Below are 16,961 nucleotides of genomic sequence, written 5' to 3' on the forward strand. Positions count from 1 at the left end.
CCCACATGGTCCATGGTATGGGGCGGCTCTGGGGGGAGGGGCGGCCAAGCCTCCCCCTCCTCCCCGGAGCCCTGTCCAATCCATGGACAAGGGGCTTTTCCCCACCTCCAATGCCCCAGGAGGAGATGGGGTGACGACTCCGTGGGGGGTTCATGGTGGCATCTTTAAAGGGTGGTCCCCTTTAAAGAGAAACTCCAGTGAAAATAATGTAATTAAAAAAATGCTTCATTTTTACAATAATTATGTATAAATGATTTAGTCAGTATTTGTCCATTGTAAAATATTTTAAATCCATAAATTTTTATTCTGACATTTATCACATGGTGACACACAAGTGATGTAGCGGCTGCTTGCTGTTTTGGCAGTTGGAAACAGCTGTAAACAGCTATTTCCCACAATGCAACAGGGTTCACAGACAGGAAACTGCCAAGAGTACGTACTCAGAATTTCTTTGTGGGAGAGGTTTCACCACAATATCAGCCATACAGCGCCCCCTGATCGTCTGTTTGTGAAAAGGAATTGATTTCTCATGTAAAAGGGGGTATCAGCTACTGATTGGGATAAAGTTCAATTCTTGGTCAGAGTTTCTCTTTAAGAAGGGGACCGCAGATGTCTGCGCCCCTCCCAGGAGAAATGAGTATAGTGGTACAAAGTACTCCTTACCCATTTCCACAAAGGGTTAAATGAAATAAAAATACAACAGCGAGTAAAGTATTTTAATATTCTTAATTCACCAGAAATACTTACCTGTTCCTTTAAAAAAAATATTCCCACGCCAATATCCTTGGAAATATCCCATGCCAATATCCTCTATCTTGCGATCTTGACGTTGATTGAAGATCTCCGCCGACCACCGCCACACACACCGCCCCCGCTGAACTGCTCTCATCTATACTAAGGAGCACGACACTCGGGCCAAGTGTTGCCGGGAGCCGCCGGGCAGCCATTTCTGACCAGGCCCTGGAAGAAGAGCCGGATGGACGCCGTGGGACCGCCCGACCTACGGTGGGCTGCAGAAAGCCCCAGGTGAGTACCAATTTTGTTTTTTATTCAGAGCTCAGAGTCCTTTTAAGCTTTCAGCTTGCTCCATATCCTAATTGGCATTTTTTTGTTTGCCAGCCAGTCTTCATTCTGCTCCTCCCTTCACAGTTCCATGTGGCAGTCAGTCTATCTCATTGTACACAGCATAAAGGTGATACTGTGAGCAATGAGATACCCACCTGCTGACCTAGCACACTAGTGCCTCTGTATTACCTCATGGGGGGCAGTTACTTTACCATACATGGCACTGGTAGCTATACAATGAAAAACAATACGGCTCGTACAGTAAGCAGAATGCTTTTCACAGTTTTGAATACATTACATGGAACAGAAGTTGCAGAGTACCGCTTGACTCCACTGTAACATTTAACCATAAGGCATGTTTCCCAGAGGTACATGGACTACATGCTTGTCAGGCACTTCAATCTCCAAGCTGCCAGCCACGATAGCCTTTCAGCTGCAATTTCATGCAGCAAGATGGCTGTGTTTGCTAACACCAAAGTAGCTCAAATGATATTTGCCCCGTGGCAAAAAACATGACTTGCCGCATCTGAGCACAGACACGCTCACATGTAACTCCAACACCCGTGTTGAGGACCAGGAAGTAGCTGGTCGGTCCACAAGAGTAGCTTTTTCGATCACCGGCGGTCATAGAGTACTGAAGGTAGCGTTTTAGAAGGCAACAGCATACCACGCAACTTTTTTAATATCCAGAAAGAGGGACACTTAAGCTACTCCCCTAATCACACCCCCAACACAGCACTAGTCACGCATACTATAAAGATTTCAGAAGAAATCTTGTCTTTTGTCTTGTTGTCCTGTCTCTGTGTTTTGTCTTTTTCTTGCTTGTTCTATTGCCAATGCCATGTGTACCACAATCAATTCTGGATACAACAACCACAGTACTCAGCAAATAAAGAATTTCTGATTCTGAAAAAAATATGTTGTTTTGTAATTCTAACCACACTGGGCCTTTCTATCCTGGTTCATTTTCCTTCATATTAACATTTGAAAATAAGAAATATATCAATTTAAAGGATGGGAACAACATTTAGAGTCAATTAAACACATCTTTCAGGAGAAAAAAATACATAAATTTACATAAATCTGGAAATCAGTCCTGAAAGAGGGACAAATTAGGGAGAAAAGATGGACAGGGGTATTTGGTTCCCAAAGAGGGACTGTCCCTCCAAAATAGAGACAGTTGGGAGCTATGGGCTCCAGAAATCTTGTCACAAGAAGCAGATACGGGCACCATCCATCATTCAGCTGGTTTATTGTGCAGATAGACACTTGTGCATCAACAGGACATCAAGCAGACATCACCTTCACAAGGGTGTGCGGGGTGGAGGTGGGTGTTCAGGGCTGCAGAAGGATCGGCCCTGCATCTGCAGCCCTGAACACCCACCTCCACCCCGCACAGGTACCCACATCTTGTAAAGGTGATGTCTGCTTGATGTCCTGTTGATGCACAAGTGTCTATCTGCACAATAAAAAAGCTGAATGATAAATGGTGCCCGTATCTGCTTCTTGTGACAAGATTTCATGACGTTCTTCCTTCCCTTATTTATTTATACGGGGCACATGTCAGTAGCTGTTAAAAAGATATATGTGCAAGGGGACATCTATGTGCGGGAAATATTTGGCCTATACCACTTCTGCCCACTATATTCCTCCGTTTACCTCTAGTAGGAGTGCCACACTTTCTTTCCTTTTGACAAGCCATGGGCTCCAGGCCTTAGTGTAATACTTTCACTAAGTAGGTTTCTCCCTCATTCCTTATTTTGTAAAGGTGCTCATACACTCGTCAGATTGGCAGCAGATAGATAAGAAATGCATCTGATGATCTATCTGATGCGTTTTTAGAACATTTTTTACCAGGATAGAATTTCAATAGATTTCAGTTTGAAATCTATTGAAATTCGATCTTATGGCATTTTTTTGCCATCAGATTTCCATTAAGGCCAATGCACACTGATAAGCAATCTCATCAGATCTACCTAAATTTTCCACCCTGCCAGTTCGATGGAAATCCATCGAAATCGATAGAAATCGGCCATCGATCGGTCGATTGGCCAACCGATTTGCAAACGATCAATCGATCGATCGATCGGGATCGATCGGTCGGCCAGAAAATCGGCTGAGTGTATGGGCCCCTTAAGGCTAACCACTAACCATACAATTTTGATTACAGGTATTCTTACCACTTTGATGTAGTTTGACAAGTTATCTGAACCATGTGTTCAAAATGTACGTATTTATTTTGGTCTTTACAATACATACCATATACTGTATATGGTATTATCTCAACATTGGTTAGCAGCTAGCTTGAGAGGAATTCATTAAATTCTAGAATACAAAAAAGACATACACTTGAAGCTACCTCATGTTTAATTTGGATATAACAAGAAAATCTTAAGTAACAGTAATTTACTTCCTACGTGTCAGGATCTCTCCTGGAGCATGTTCTGTCGGTCAGTTCTGACTTATCTGCTTGCATTCAGTTGCTCAGTTTGGATTGCATTTGCAATAAGTCTCATTGTCATTTTCATTCACTCGGCAGTTCAGAGCAGCTCAGGATGCTGTCATGATTCCACCTAACGCTTGGTGCCGTTGAACTGCAGCCAGATATCCCTGGATTTCCTACATGCATGTTGTTGCATAATATTGCATGTATTTGTTGTGAGAGTCCTTTTCATTCACAGTCAGCTAGCAGCTTGTAATCAGACTAGCTCAGGATTGCATGATCACCATTCAGCTGTGTGGGAATTTGCATATCTGTATCCATTGGCTGATGTCCACATGAAGGGTTACCTCCCCTTCCAGACCCGACATAGCGTACAGCTCCCTGAGTTGTTGCTGGGTCCATGCTGTGAAAGTATTGTGTATTGCCTTGCTTTGTATTACCCTGTCTGCTGGATGCTTGCTGAACCAGTGGGGGTCAGTGAAGTCCACTATCCTGCTAATTGGAGACTGCCTTCACCACGCTGGTGACTGGTAGTTATCCTTCTTGCCTTGTTCCTGAGGATGTAACTGAAGCAGCGGTTGCCATTAGTTACGCTCCTACCTGTTTGTCTTGTCTATGTCAGTGTGAATGTTTGCCGTCGCTAGGGCAGCGACTAGATTGGCAAAGAATTCCATCTGTCTGTCTGTTGTTTGTCTTGTTACTCAGCCTGAGGCTTGGTTCGGCGTCACACTAAGCAGCCATTGTGTCTTGATATTTGTGGCGGTATCGAAAGCCCAGAGCAGCGGTTGCTCTGGACAATCTCGCTCCTTTGTTTATTAATCCTGTGACAACCTGTGTAGCCTCTTCCATCACCCAGCTACATATCCTTGTTGTCTGGTGGTACTCTGGCTTTCTTGCCCTCTGCTGCTATACCTTGCACCTTAAAGGCCTGGGTGTAACCGAAGTCAGGTAGGTGTTGGTCTTAACCTCCTGTTCAAGCGGGGACGCACCACATAGGGTGAAGAAGGTGGTGGTAGATTGGGGCATAGCAGCTGAAAAGAAAGCAGGAGATCTGCCTGGCATTACACTACTTATGGGCACACACAGAGGGCTTTATGGTATGAGAGTCGAAGAAATGCACATAACAAAAACGTTAATCAGCTTTACAATGGGCCAATCAAAATCATTAGGAAGTGTATTTGCTTTTTAATTTTCAAGCTGTGTACAATTTTCTTTAAACTTTCTGTACAATTTTCTTTAAACTTTCTTTAAAACTAATTTGTATGTTTAAACTTTCTTTAAAGTGAACCAGAGCTGGAATAAAGTAGACATTTTATACATACCTGGGGCTTCCTTCAGCCCCATGCGCATGGATCACTCCCATGCCTCTGTCCTCAGTCTTCTCCGTCTTCTGTACCAGGTCCTGTTACTTCCTCCAGTCGCGGCCAGTCTGCGCAAGAGAAGTGCGCCCTCTACCTATCTCTCCGGTGGCTGCTGGAGAGATACGTAAATAGCGCACTTCACTTGCGTCAGACTGAGGAAGTTTCGGGACCCAGTACAGAAGACAGAGAAGACTGAGGACAGAGGCATGGGAGTGATCCATGCGCATGGGGCTGAAGGAAGCCCCAGGTATGTATAAAACGTCTACTTTATTCCAGCTCTGGTTTCCTTTAAAAGTAATTTGTATCTCATTGACTATATGTAATGCTCAGCTTTCAAATCCATTTATATTTAAACTGGATCTGAACTCTTGCACAGGACATAAGGAATATAGAGAGAAATGCACCATGTATGAATTTAGAGAGTTTATTAATTCTCCCTCATCTGTGTCAGCTGACTGCCACGGCAGAGGGGCTGATTTGAAAGCACACAATGGCTATCATTCATGAACAGGCTGTCGGTAAAGAGAATCAGTGCGGGAAAACACCGCTGGCGGATTTTTAGACTTCTGGGTGGGCATTCATAAAAAAAGTATCCATGTGCGGAAGCAGTGCGGAGATCCCCGAGCTAAGCTGGCGGTAGGCAGGCGGTAGGCTTGCGGAGACACGGAAGCTGCAGAGTTGATACATTTCTCCGTGTTCCGCTCTGCTGCAGCTGCCTGGGAGGTCTGTGTGTCTCCATTCACTTACATTGTTATCGCCACATCAGAGGGAGCGGTACTTCCCGACCTCACACCGCTTGCGGTGATCTTCATGAATGAACATTTTGCTACATTTGTACCGATAATCACCGCACAAGGCGGTGATTTATCACTCTGCTCGGTAGTGTCATTTTTCCATGCGGAAAGAGGCTTTATGATGCTGACTTTGCCGAGTGGTCGGTAAAGTCAGCTGTTTTAAGCATTTCCGCATGCGGAAATGCTTTATGAATGATAGCCATTGTTAACAATATGTCTGCTTCCATGAAAGCAGGAAGTAGATACACTGCATATTTATTTGCAGGATTTGTATCAGCTGTAACAGAAATGTTTTTCTTTAAAGGATTTATGCTGTTATATCTTTTAGAGCAGAGAGGAAGTTCAGAGTCCAGGTCCAATTTAAAGGGAACCTAAAGTGAGACGTATATGGAGGCTTCCATATTTATTTCCTTTTAAACAATACCATTTGCCTGGCAGCCCTGCTGATCTATTTGGTTGCAGTAGTGTATGAATAGAGTGACCAGATTTTTGTAGGCTCAACCTGGGACGGGGGGAATTGGGGGGGGGGGAGGGGGGCCGCCGCATCGAAAAATAGGGGGTGCGGCGCGCGCCGAAAAATTTGGTGTCTGCAGCGCGCGCGAAAAATGGGCGTGGTCATGACATTCTATGGGCGGAGCTAACAGAATGATGCAACAGCGAGGCATAAGAAAGCAGTGTTTACGCCGTGATGTGGTCAAACGTGGATTCACATCATAGGTGTGCAGAAACTGTGTGATGCTATTTAATAGTATGCCATAACCCCAAAGCAGCAAACACAGCCAACTATGACCATTAAATAATAAATGCAGCAACAGTTACCCCAGACACCACAAAATAAACGCAATGGGCAACATTTCAGCACAAAATAAACACATTGCGGGCAACATTTCAGCACAAAATAATCGCATTGCGGGCAACATGTCAGCATAAAATAAACGCAATGGGGGCAAACATGTCAGTACAAAATAAACGCAATGGGGGCAAACATGTCAGTACAAAATGAACGCACTGCGGGCAAACATGTCAGTACAAAATAAACGCACTGCGGGCAAACATGTCAGTACAAAATAAACGCACTGCGGGCAAACATGTCAGTACAAAATAAACGCACTGCGGGCAAACATGTCAGTATAAGATAAACGCACTGCGGGCAAACATGTCAGTACAAGATAAACGCACTGCGGGCAAACATGTCAGTACAAGATAAACGCACTGCGGGCAAACATGTCAGTACAAGATAAACGCACTGCGGGCAAACATGTCAGTACAAGATAAACGCACTGCGGGCAAACATGTCAGTACAAGATAAACGCACTGCGGGCAAACATGTCAGTACAAAATACACGCAATGCGGCCAAACATGTCAGTACAAGATAAACGCACTGCGGGCAAACATGTCAGTACAAGATAAACGCACTGCGGGCAAACATGTCAGTACAAAATACACGCAATGCGGCCAAACATGTCAGTACAAGATAAATGCACTGCGGGCAAACATGTCAGTACAAAATGAACACAATGTGGGCAAACACTTCACCTGCAAGAAAAAGCATTTACTCACCTGGCAGAAGACGTCCCCTCACGCAGCCGGCCTCTGGTGCCTCAGGTGCAGCTCCCCCTGGCCTGGACGATCTTCAATCTCCCGCTCAGCCTCTCACAGGCAGAGCAGGGATACAGCAAGATGGCGTCCGGAGGCGGAGCCCTGTACTGGAGACAAATAGTCTCCAATACAGGGCTCCGCCTCCGGACGCCATCTTCCCATAGCCCTGCTCTGCCTGTGCCTGCCGGAGGAGAACATTGCAGGCTGGAGTGGGGCTGCGGGGAATGAACTAGCGCAGCGTCTAGTAGACGCTGCGGCTAGTTCATTGTACGGTGGCCAGAGTCCCGAGGCCGGGACGTCCCGCTGCTAAAAGCGGGACGTTTCCCGGGACCTCATGCAGCCTGGGACAGCGCCCCCCCGAAGGCGGGACGCGTCCCGGGTAAAGCGGGACGTATGGTCACCGTATGTATGAATCACATCAGAAACAAGCATGCGGCTAATCTTGTCAGAGCTGACAATAATGTCAGAAACACCTGATCTGCTGCATGCTTGTTCAGGGTCTATGGCTAAAGGTATTAGAGGTAGAGGATCAGCAGGACAGCCAGGAAACTGGCATTGTTTAAAAGGAAATAAATATGTCAGTATCATAGCTCCCAACAGTCCCTCTTTGGGAGCCCTGTCCCTCTGTCTCTCTTTCAGGACTTTGTCCCTCTTTCTATGTAAATATATATCTTTCTCAACTAAAAAATGTGTTTGATTAACTCAAAACTTTATTCCCATCCTTTAAATTGATATATTACTAATTTTAAAATGTTAATATGAAGGAAAATGAACCAGTATAGAAAGGACCAGTGTGGTTTGAATTATAAAACAACATATTTTTCTTATGAAATCTTTAGGCCCCATTCACACTTAGAAGTGCAAAACACCAGCGATTTTTGCCGGCGTTTTGCAGGATTTTTTCACGATTTCACATGGAAAAATCACTGGACAGTGCAGCGATTTCTCCGCAATCGCGTTTAGCGCGTCTATAGCACTGAAACGCGATCGCCGGAAAATCGACTGAAAATGGTGCAGGCAATGCGTTTGCGTTTCACCATTTTGGGAGATTTGCGGCGATTAGCGTAAATCGTCCAAGTAAGAACGGGCCCATAGGGTTTTATTACACTAGCGCGTTCAAAAGCGCTAGCGTTTGAGAGTTTTGCCGAAATCGCCAGCAAAACGCTGAAGTGTGAATGGGGCCTTATGGTACGCCTGATTAGAGTTGTTCTGGTGCGTGACCAGGGGTGTGGCAGGGGCGTGGCTTAAGTGTCCATCTTTCTCATCTCAAAAATGTGTGTGGTATGCAATCTCCATGTACTTCTTGCTTCAGGTTCCTTTTAACAAGGACATGTACAAAAGAGCTTCATAGCCAACTGTTATCAGCAGCTATAAACCATTGTCATGTGACTTCTAATTTATGAGCTTCTGGAACAACATGGCTAGACTGAGTGTATTAAGCTAACAGCAGTGTCTTTGCGCCCCAGGTTTCGTATTTCCGTCTCCCACTAGAGAGGCTCCTAGGTACTCCGGGCTCCGGGAATATGGCGACTTCTCAGGCACTCTGAGCTCCGGAAATATGGCCACCGGTGCTGCTGCAATCGCAGACTTGTTTTTAGGAGAGCTTAGCTATGTCACTGAAGCGCAGGGCTTGTACTGCAGCTCGCCCAATAACAGGAGAGTAAGGGCGGAAGTAGAGCGGCTAACCCTGAATGAATTGCTCCGTTCCAGGCAATGAGCTGAATGGCTGTACTGAAGTGTCGGAGGCAACCCAACAGTCGCCACTAGTCTGTGAACACCGCTGACCACTGATGATTGATAAGCAGAAATAGGTATTCTTTTATAACTAGTTTGTCATGGGCCTGACTGCAAGTCTTTGCACAAGTGTTTACCTAATAATCACTGGCTCTCCGGTTTCTTTTAGTAAGTACAGAACTCCAGCGTTTTTGCAGTTTCTTTCTGTGCCTATATGGACCACTTAATAATACAATTATTCTAGAGCCAATCAGTCAGTGTATATTAATGCTCCATTTTTACATTGGTCATTAGTTTATGATGTTCTTAACAACCAAGGGCATGAGGCTAGAGATGGTTAATCCCAGCGTGCGTGTGAATGACATTCAGTTTTGGATTGGGCCAATCAGATGCACTTCTGGATTATTTTGATTGGTCCATTTGCATAGCTCCCAACTGTCCCTCTTTGGGAGCCCTGTCCCCTTGTCCCTCTTTGGGAGCCCTGTCCCCCTGTCCCTCTTTCAGGACTTAGTCCCTCGTTCTATGTAAATATTTGTATTTCTCTATTGAAAAATGTGTTTGACTGTAAACTGTATTCCCATCCTTTAAAGGGATACTTAAGTCAAAAATAAAAAATGATTTTTACTCACCTGGGGCATCCCTCAGCCCCCTGAAGCTGTATCGTGCCCTCGCAGCCTTGCTCCGATCCTCCTGTCCCTGCCGGCGGCTACTTCCGGGTTTGGCGACAGCCGCCGACAGGCTGGGAACGCGAGTGATTCTCCGCATTCCCAGCCGCTATATCACCCTCTATGCTGCTATAGCGTATAACATACGCTATAGCAGCATAGAGGGTGATATATCGGCTGGGAATGCGGAGAATCACTCGCGTTCCCAGCCTGTCGGCCGCTGTCGCCAAACCCGGAAGTAGCCGCCGGCGGGGACAGGAGGATCGGAGCGAGGCTGCGAGGGCACCATACAGCGTCAGTGGGCTGAGGGATGCCCCAGGTCAGTAAAAATCATTTTTAATTTTTGACTTAAGTATCCCTTTAAATTGATATAGTATTATCAAATGTTAATATGAGGGAAAATGAATGAACCAGGATAGAATGGACCAGTGTAGTTTGAGTTAACAAATTTTTCTTATAAAATCTTTATGGTATGCGTGACTAGGGGTGTGGCAGGGGCATGTGCACGTCTTAATTATCCCTCTTTCTCATCTCAAAAAGTTGGGAGGTATGCATTTGCAAGTTGCATATAGTTTGCATGCAGGCAGCTACTGGCTCAATCCCCACGTATACCGCTCGTGATCCAGTGCATTGTGATTGAAATAAATGAAAGTCTTCATCTCACATCAATTATTGTCATTTAGTCAAGCGCCACGATTGATAGTTTCCCTGAACGCTACATGTAGATTCTGGAGTTGGCCTTATGGTCTGTGTCCCCCCCCCCCCCCCCCCCCCCCCCCAGGGCTCAGATGTGATGCGACGACAAATTGATGGCAAACTATTTCAAATGCTTTTTCTGCATGGTAGCAGAAAAGCCTTTGGTGATGGTGAAATGAGCAGGCCCCTTACTGTTCCCACAAGAGGCAGGTGGAGGGGCGTAACTACAGGAGAGCAGCCCCTGTGACTCCAGGGGGGCCCGGAGCTATAAGGGGGCCTCAACTACTATATCACTCCCACTAATAAAGGAGCTCATCCTACAGATCTGTGTTTTTGTGCCTTTACCTGTTATGGGTGCAGGGTTGCCACCTCATCCCTTTAAATACTGGCACATCTGAGTTATACAGGTTCTGGGGCTACTCACACATAATCAGTGCCTAAACTGCATCTATCTAGCCTCAAGCCATGTATAATTCATATATTCTGGTATTTAAAGGGATGAAGTAGCCTATATGGGTGTGATGATTACAATGCCCACACTTGTTTTATAAACCTTGCAAGATGCACCACCAGGCTGTGAGGGTCAATCGGGTTAGGCAAGGGAAAGGGTGTAAACTTTAGGGGTTGCCATCAAAGTTTTGCTGGGGGGCTGTGATTTGTAGTTACGCCCCTGTAGGTGCTTACAAATTTGGAACTTTGCTTTTGGTAACTGCTAGTGCCATGTGAATGGGATCTGACTAGCATGGTGAACATACCCCGTAACATTTGACGAGAGAGGGCAGTGTATATTTAGCACAATTTTATCACCACAGAACCAAATGCTAGTATAGCTGAGGTGACCCAGCAAGAAAGTCCATAGGGAGAATGCGCTAACGTAATTGCATAGGCAGCACCCTCTTGAACTCCTAGGTTTAAAGCGGAATATAACCCTGCATTTCAACTTTGCTCTAAAACATTATTTACAGCATATTATATGCAAAAGGCATTTTTTTTTTTACTAGACCAGCATTGGAAGGGTTAAACACAGAGGTTTAAAGTTCCGTGGAGAGATATGCAGAAGTTCAGATTGTTACATTCTATTTAGTTAAGGGCTCTTTCACATCAGAGCTTGCGTTGGAGAACGCTCAAAGCATGCGTTTTGTTGTATGCCTTTTAATGCGTTTTGATATGCGTTGCACTGCAGTGAGTGTGCGTTTTTAATCCGTTTTCAATCCGTTACAGCACATAGAAAAACGCAGGTAATTTTTTTTTCTTTTAGTTTTCAACTTTCTACATTGTTCCTCTGTTGCATTCTGGGACTGATTGCCTGCGTTAACGGATTGAAAACGCGCATAGTGTGCGTTTTACATTGACTAACAGTGCAGTGTAACGCAACGCACAAAAAGGCTGCGTTATATGTGAAAGCTAAAATGAAAGTCTATGGACTTTCATTTCACCTTGGGTAACGCAAACTTTACCCTTTGCGTTGAAACACAGAAAATCTGCCCTAATGTGAAAGAGCCCTAAATGTATCTATTGAGAAATGTTACACACTCTTTGGCTGTCCTCCAGCTCCTTCTCAGTCAGAGAGAGTGAGTCACATTCAACACTTAGATACATTTATGTAAACAAAATGTATCTATGTAAGCTTCGGATGCGTCTGCAGAAATCTCCAGGAACTTTAAAGCTCTGTGTAACCCTTCCAATGCTGGTCTAGTAAAAAAAAAAAATGCTGGTTGCATATAATATACTGTAAATAATGTTTTAGAGCAAAGTTGAAATGCAGGGTTATATTCCGCTTTAAGATAGGTTTGTAGTAATATTATGAGTATGCTCACACTATTCGGCCAATTAGAATGCTTAAAGTTGTGGATGTTGCTGTGTTCGGAGAACTGCTCCCTATGGACTTTTTCACTGGTTCACCTCAACAATGCTAGCTCCAAAGAGACCGAAGTTGAACTGGAAATCTGCAGAGAGCTAATCAAAATATTATGGCTAAGTTCACACTATGGTCCACGTGCAATTCACTTTTTCTCCAAGTTTTCTCCTAGGTGATATTTTCTCACCTTATCAATAAAATGCTCTTTAGGGCTCGTTTCCACTATCGCGAATCATGCGGATTCGCACATGTAATGCAAGTGGATGGGCCTGTTTACACTGTAGCGTTGTTGAGGTGCGTTTTTTCAGTGGTGAAAAAACGCACAAAAGAGCCGCAGAATTCGCCTGCGAGTGGAATGCATGCGAATTGCATGCAATGTATTTAATAGGGAAATCGCATGCGGCTTTGTCATGCGTTTTTTGCCGCGAATTTGCATAGGTACAAATGTAAATTCACACAGGCAGTGACATGGTTAAAATCGCATATACCCTCACCTATGCGAATTCGCATGCGAATTCGCGGCAAAAACTGCATGGGGAATCGCATCCGCATGCGATTTCATCAGCGGTGGAATCCAGGCGATTCTGCACCGCAATAGTGGAAACGAGCCCTTAAAGCGGACCTGAACTCAGAACCTCATCTCAGCTCTAAAAGATAAGTTGTAGCATCATACCCTTTAACCACTTCAGTCTATCTGGATGGATATATCCGTCCAGATAGACTGTGCTGCTGCCTGAGGTGCGCGATCGCGTGAGCTCCCACGCGCTCTCTGCTGCCTGCGGTTACCCCTTCCCCCCCCCCCCCCCCCCCCCCGATCAGTGAATGGGAATATATAATTCCCATTCACCGATCTAAGTCCCCTGCAGAAAAACCGACGGTCCCTTATTGGAGACCGCGGTATTTCCGCAAAAAAAAAAAAAAGTTTCCCGTCCTCTTTGTAGTTCCTGGAAGTGTGATCGTACGTGTCCAGGACTTTTTTGACTGTGGCTGTCTTGTGGCCAAATAGTAAACTACACCCACATACATTTTTTTAATAAAGTATTACATTATTTTACATTTAAATTATCTGTTTTACTCCCACACCAAAAATTACCCAAATACATTTTTTAATTAAAAAAAATTACAATTAAATAAAAAAAAAAAAAAAAAAAAAAATTCATAGTTACCTAAGGGTCTGAACTTTGTAAATATACATGTCAAGAGAGTATCTTATTATATTTTTTAAAAGTATAAGCTTGTAAATAGTGATAGATGCAAATTGAAAAAATGCACCTTTATTTCTAAATAAAAGATCGGTGCCATAAATTGTGATAGGGACATAATTGAAATGGTGTAATAACTGGGTCAAATGGGCAAATAAAATACATGAGTTTTAATTATGGTAGCATGTATTCATTTTAAACTATAATAGGCAAAAACTGAGAAATAATGATTTTTTTTTCCATTTCTTTCTTAAACTTCCTGTTAAAATGGATTTAGAAAAAAGTATTCTTTGCAAAATGTACTACCCAAAGAAAGCCTAATTAATGGTGGAAAAAACAAGCTATAGATCAATTAATTGTGATAAGTAGCGATAAAGTTATTGGCGAATGAATAAGAGGTGAACGTTGCTCGGATGCATACGATTTTCGACACTGTAGGCTGAAGTGGTTAAAGAAAAACATTTTTGTTACAGCTGATACACATCCTGAAATAAATCTGCAGTTTGTCTACTTCCTGCAGACATATTGTTACCGTCCGGTGTTTACAAATAAGTTTTCTGCCATGGCAGTCAGCTGACACAGTTTAGGGATAAAATTACAACTTGTGCTTAGATGAGGGGTAATTAGACAGGCTAAACTTTCTAAGTACATGCAGGGTGCATTTCTATATCTTTTCCTTCTGTCCAATGCAAGAGTTCAGGTCCACTTAACTGCCAGAAAGCAAGAAAATACTCAAAATAATTTTGATAGTACGTTTTCAACTACTTTATGGTACTTTTCAAATTGCAAAGTGATAAAGTTATTTTAAAGCGAAGATGAAAAAAGATCTCCTAAGAGAAAAATCAGGAGATAAAGTGAATTTCATATGGGCCATGCTATAATGCAAGCACACAGGGGCGTAGCAATAGGGGGTGCAGAGGTAGCGACCGCATCGGGGCCCGTGGGCCAGAGGGGCCCCGAAGGGTCCACCCTCTATCACAGTATTAGCTCTCTATTGGTCCTGTGCTGGTAATAATCACTTCTATAGATGCTTTGAATAGTAGTAATCCTTAACACACTGTTCCCCAACCCCTTCTTGCACCTCTGACACTGGGGTTGTCCTTGGCAGGTTTTGGTGTGCCGTATCAATTGTTATGTATAGAGCGCTTGGGGGGGCCCCATGTAAAACATGCACCGGGGCCCACAGCTCTTTAGCTACGCCACTGCAAGCACAGAACAACACAACTCTGCTTTCTATTATATGTATATTATTTTTCATAGCAGGATGAATTGCTATGTAACGTGCACGTTATCGCACCCATTGTCCAGAAGTGGACTGTAGACAGCTGTTAGGATAATATGGTCATTTATTATTATTACTATTAATTGAATTTATTAACCTTTTGGGGACCGACATAGGTTGAATCTATGTCCAGCAGGTGGTGCTGCCGCCCTGACTGGACGTTGATTCAACATCCATGCTGACTCGATCGTGCGCACCGGAGAGGGGAGATTAAGCTGGCATATGACAGCTGACATCTCCCCTCAGTGATCAGCAGCCATCGCGTATGGCTGCTGATCACGTGATCACTACGATCACCGGCAGATGGTAGTGATCACTTTGACAGCGGCAGGGGGTGGGGAAAGAAGAGGATCCACTCACCTCCCTGCCGTTCCAGCAGCGATTGGCGCCCCCTCTGCTCTGACCGGCATCTCTGCTCCTAATGCCGCTCAGTTCTTGCTCCCGGCTTGATGACGTCATCAAGCCGGGACCCGGAACTGAGCGGCATTAGGAGCAGAAATCCAGGCCAGAGAAGAGGGGGCTGCTACGGCTCATCACTGGAGCCTGGAAGGTGAGTGAGGGCTGCTGGCGAAAGCGGGGACACCTGTCACCATTGAGTGACACTGTACAGCCAGCCACAGAGGGGATCCGGCCGCTTGACCCCCCCACGCGCACCCACCTCCCGCCGCAAAATGCCTGGTCCTTAACCCATTCAGGTTCCGTCGTTTTCACGTGAGAAATGTTCACCTCCCATTCATTAGCCTATAACTTTATCACTACTTATCACAATGCACTGATCTATATCTTGTTTTTTCCGCCACCAATTAGGCTTTCTTTGGGGGGTACATTTTGCTAAGAGCCACTTTACTGTAAATGCATTTAAACAGGAAGAATAAGAAAAAAATGGAAAAATTCATTATTTCTCAGTTTTCAGCCATTATAGTTTTAAAATAATACATGCCTCCATAATTAAACATCGGGAAGGGAACGGCCAGAAAAGGCGCAGCTTCTGAGAGAAGCTGTCGCTTTTTCAGCGGGGGAGAGAAATCAGTGATCGGGCTCCATAGCCCGATACATTGATTCCTTGGCTACTGAATCCGCGGCCGGGAGTGCGCGTGCACGCGCGCGATCGGCCGCGGTAGCGCGCATGGTTTCTGGACGTAGAAACTACGTCCAGGAACCAAAATAGGTTAAGGAGGGTTAGGCGGCCGGTCCCGAAATGGTTAAGCACCAACATATTACGTAGCACTGCACAATAGATAAATGGGTTAACATACAAGGTATGACATACAAGGAACTCACAACAAAACAAGAGCATGCAAATGTCTTTGACAACAGTAGTTCAGTGTCTTTGTTCAAAATAGTCTGTCCTAGTCCACTAGAGGTTGTCAGACAGTGAGTGCATAATCAAAATGGAAACACTATGGGGAAAGGCCCAGCTAGAGGCTTATAATCTAAAGGGTGGGAGTAGAGACACTAGGTGCTTCTGTTAAGAGGGTGCCCAGCAGAATGTATTATGGTACTGATGTGTGAGGGGAAGTCGAGCGTTAAAAGTTTGAGTCTTAAAGGGCTCGTTTGAAGGTTTTAAAGGTGGGGATGAGTCTGATGGCTGGTGGGAGCGAGTTCCAGAGAGTAGGGGCAGCCCTAGTGAGGTTCTGCAGTTATGCATGGGAGTGAGATATGCGCAGTGCAAACAGGCACAGGTCGTTGGAGGTTTGGAGGGGCGAACCGGTATGGCACATGGTGTAGACAAGATCAGAGATGCAGGTCCTGTTCACCAATTTTTTTAGGCCAAGCACAGAATTTGATCCTGAAGCAGATAGGGAGCCAGTTGAGAGCTTTACAAAGCTGTTACACTGTTCCTAAGTGAATTCAGTGATTGGCTTAATGATGACGCTGTGGTTCCACTCAGAAGACCATCGGTGCCATTAACTAAGTGGGCAGCCATGATTGGCAAGGTTGCATACTACTCAGCTGCAGCCACGTCGGGATCCTCTCTTCTCCGGCTCTCAGTGTTAAGGAAATTCAATCTGTCCGACTGAGACTGCCACTCTGTCTGCTAAGCTTAAAAGACACTGCTCAGCAGAATCCTCTCTCCTCCGACTGTCCATGTTTTGGGACGCCTACAGTGACTGGGACACAGGAGGAGGACACACAAGGAGTGCACAAAGGGACAAAAATAGGACAGAGGAGGACAAAGGGGGCGGACACTGGGACAGAGGAGGAAATGGGGACAGAGAACGACACGGGGACAGAGGATGACACCAGGAGGACACATAAGG

General features: G+C 44.9%; 1 protein-coding gene across 3 annotated transcripts in view; it reads left to right on the plus strand.

Moving 5' to 3' along the window:
- The first annotated feature begins 8,935 nt into the window (after positions 1-8,935).
- Positions 8,936-16,961, plus strand: part of LOC137520629 (retinol dehydrogenase 12-like) — a 62,667-nt gene continuing 54,641 nt past the window's right edge. For all 3 annotated transcript variants that reach the window (XM_068238771.1, XM_068238782.1, XM_068238791.1), the window contains exon 1: positions 8,936-9,074. The gene's annotated coding sequence lies outside the window, so the exon portion shown is untranslated. The remainder of the gene's footprint in view (positions 9,075-16,961) is intronic.

Source organism: Hyperolius riggenbachi, chromosome 1 (genome assembly GCF_040937935.1).
Source record: "Hyperolius riggenbachi isolate aHypRig1 chromosome 1, aHypRig1.pri, whole genome shotgun sequence".
NCBI lineage: Eukaryota > Metazoa > Chordata > Amphibia > Anura > Hyperoliidae > Hyperolius > Hyperolius riggenbachi.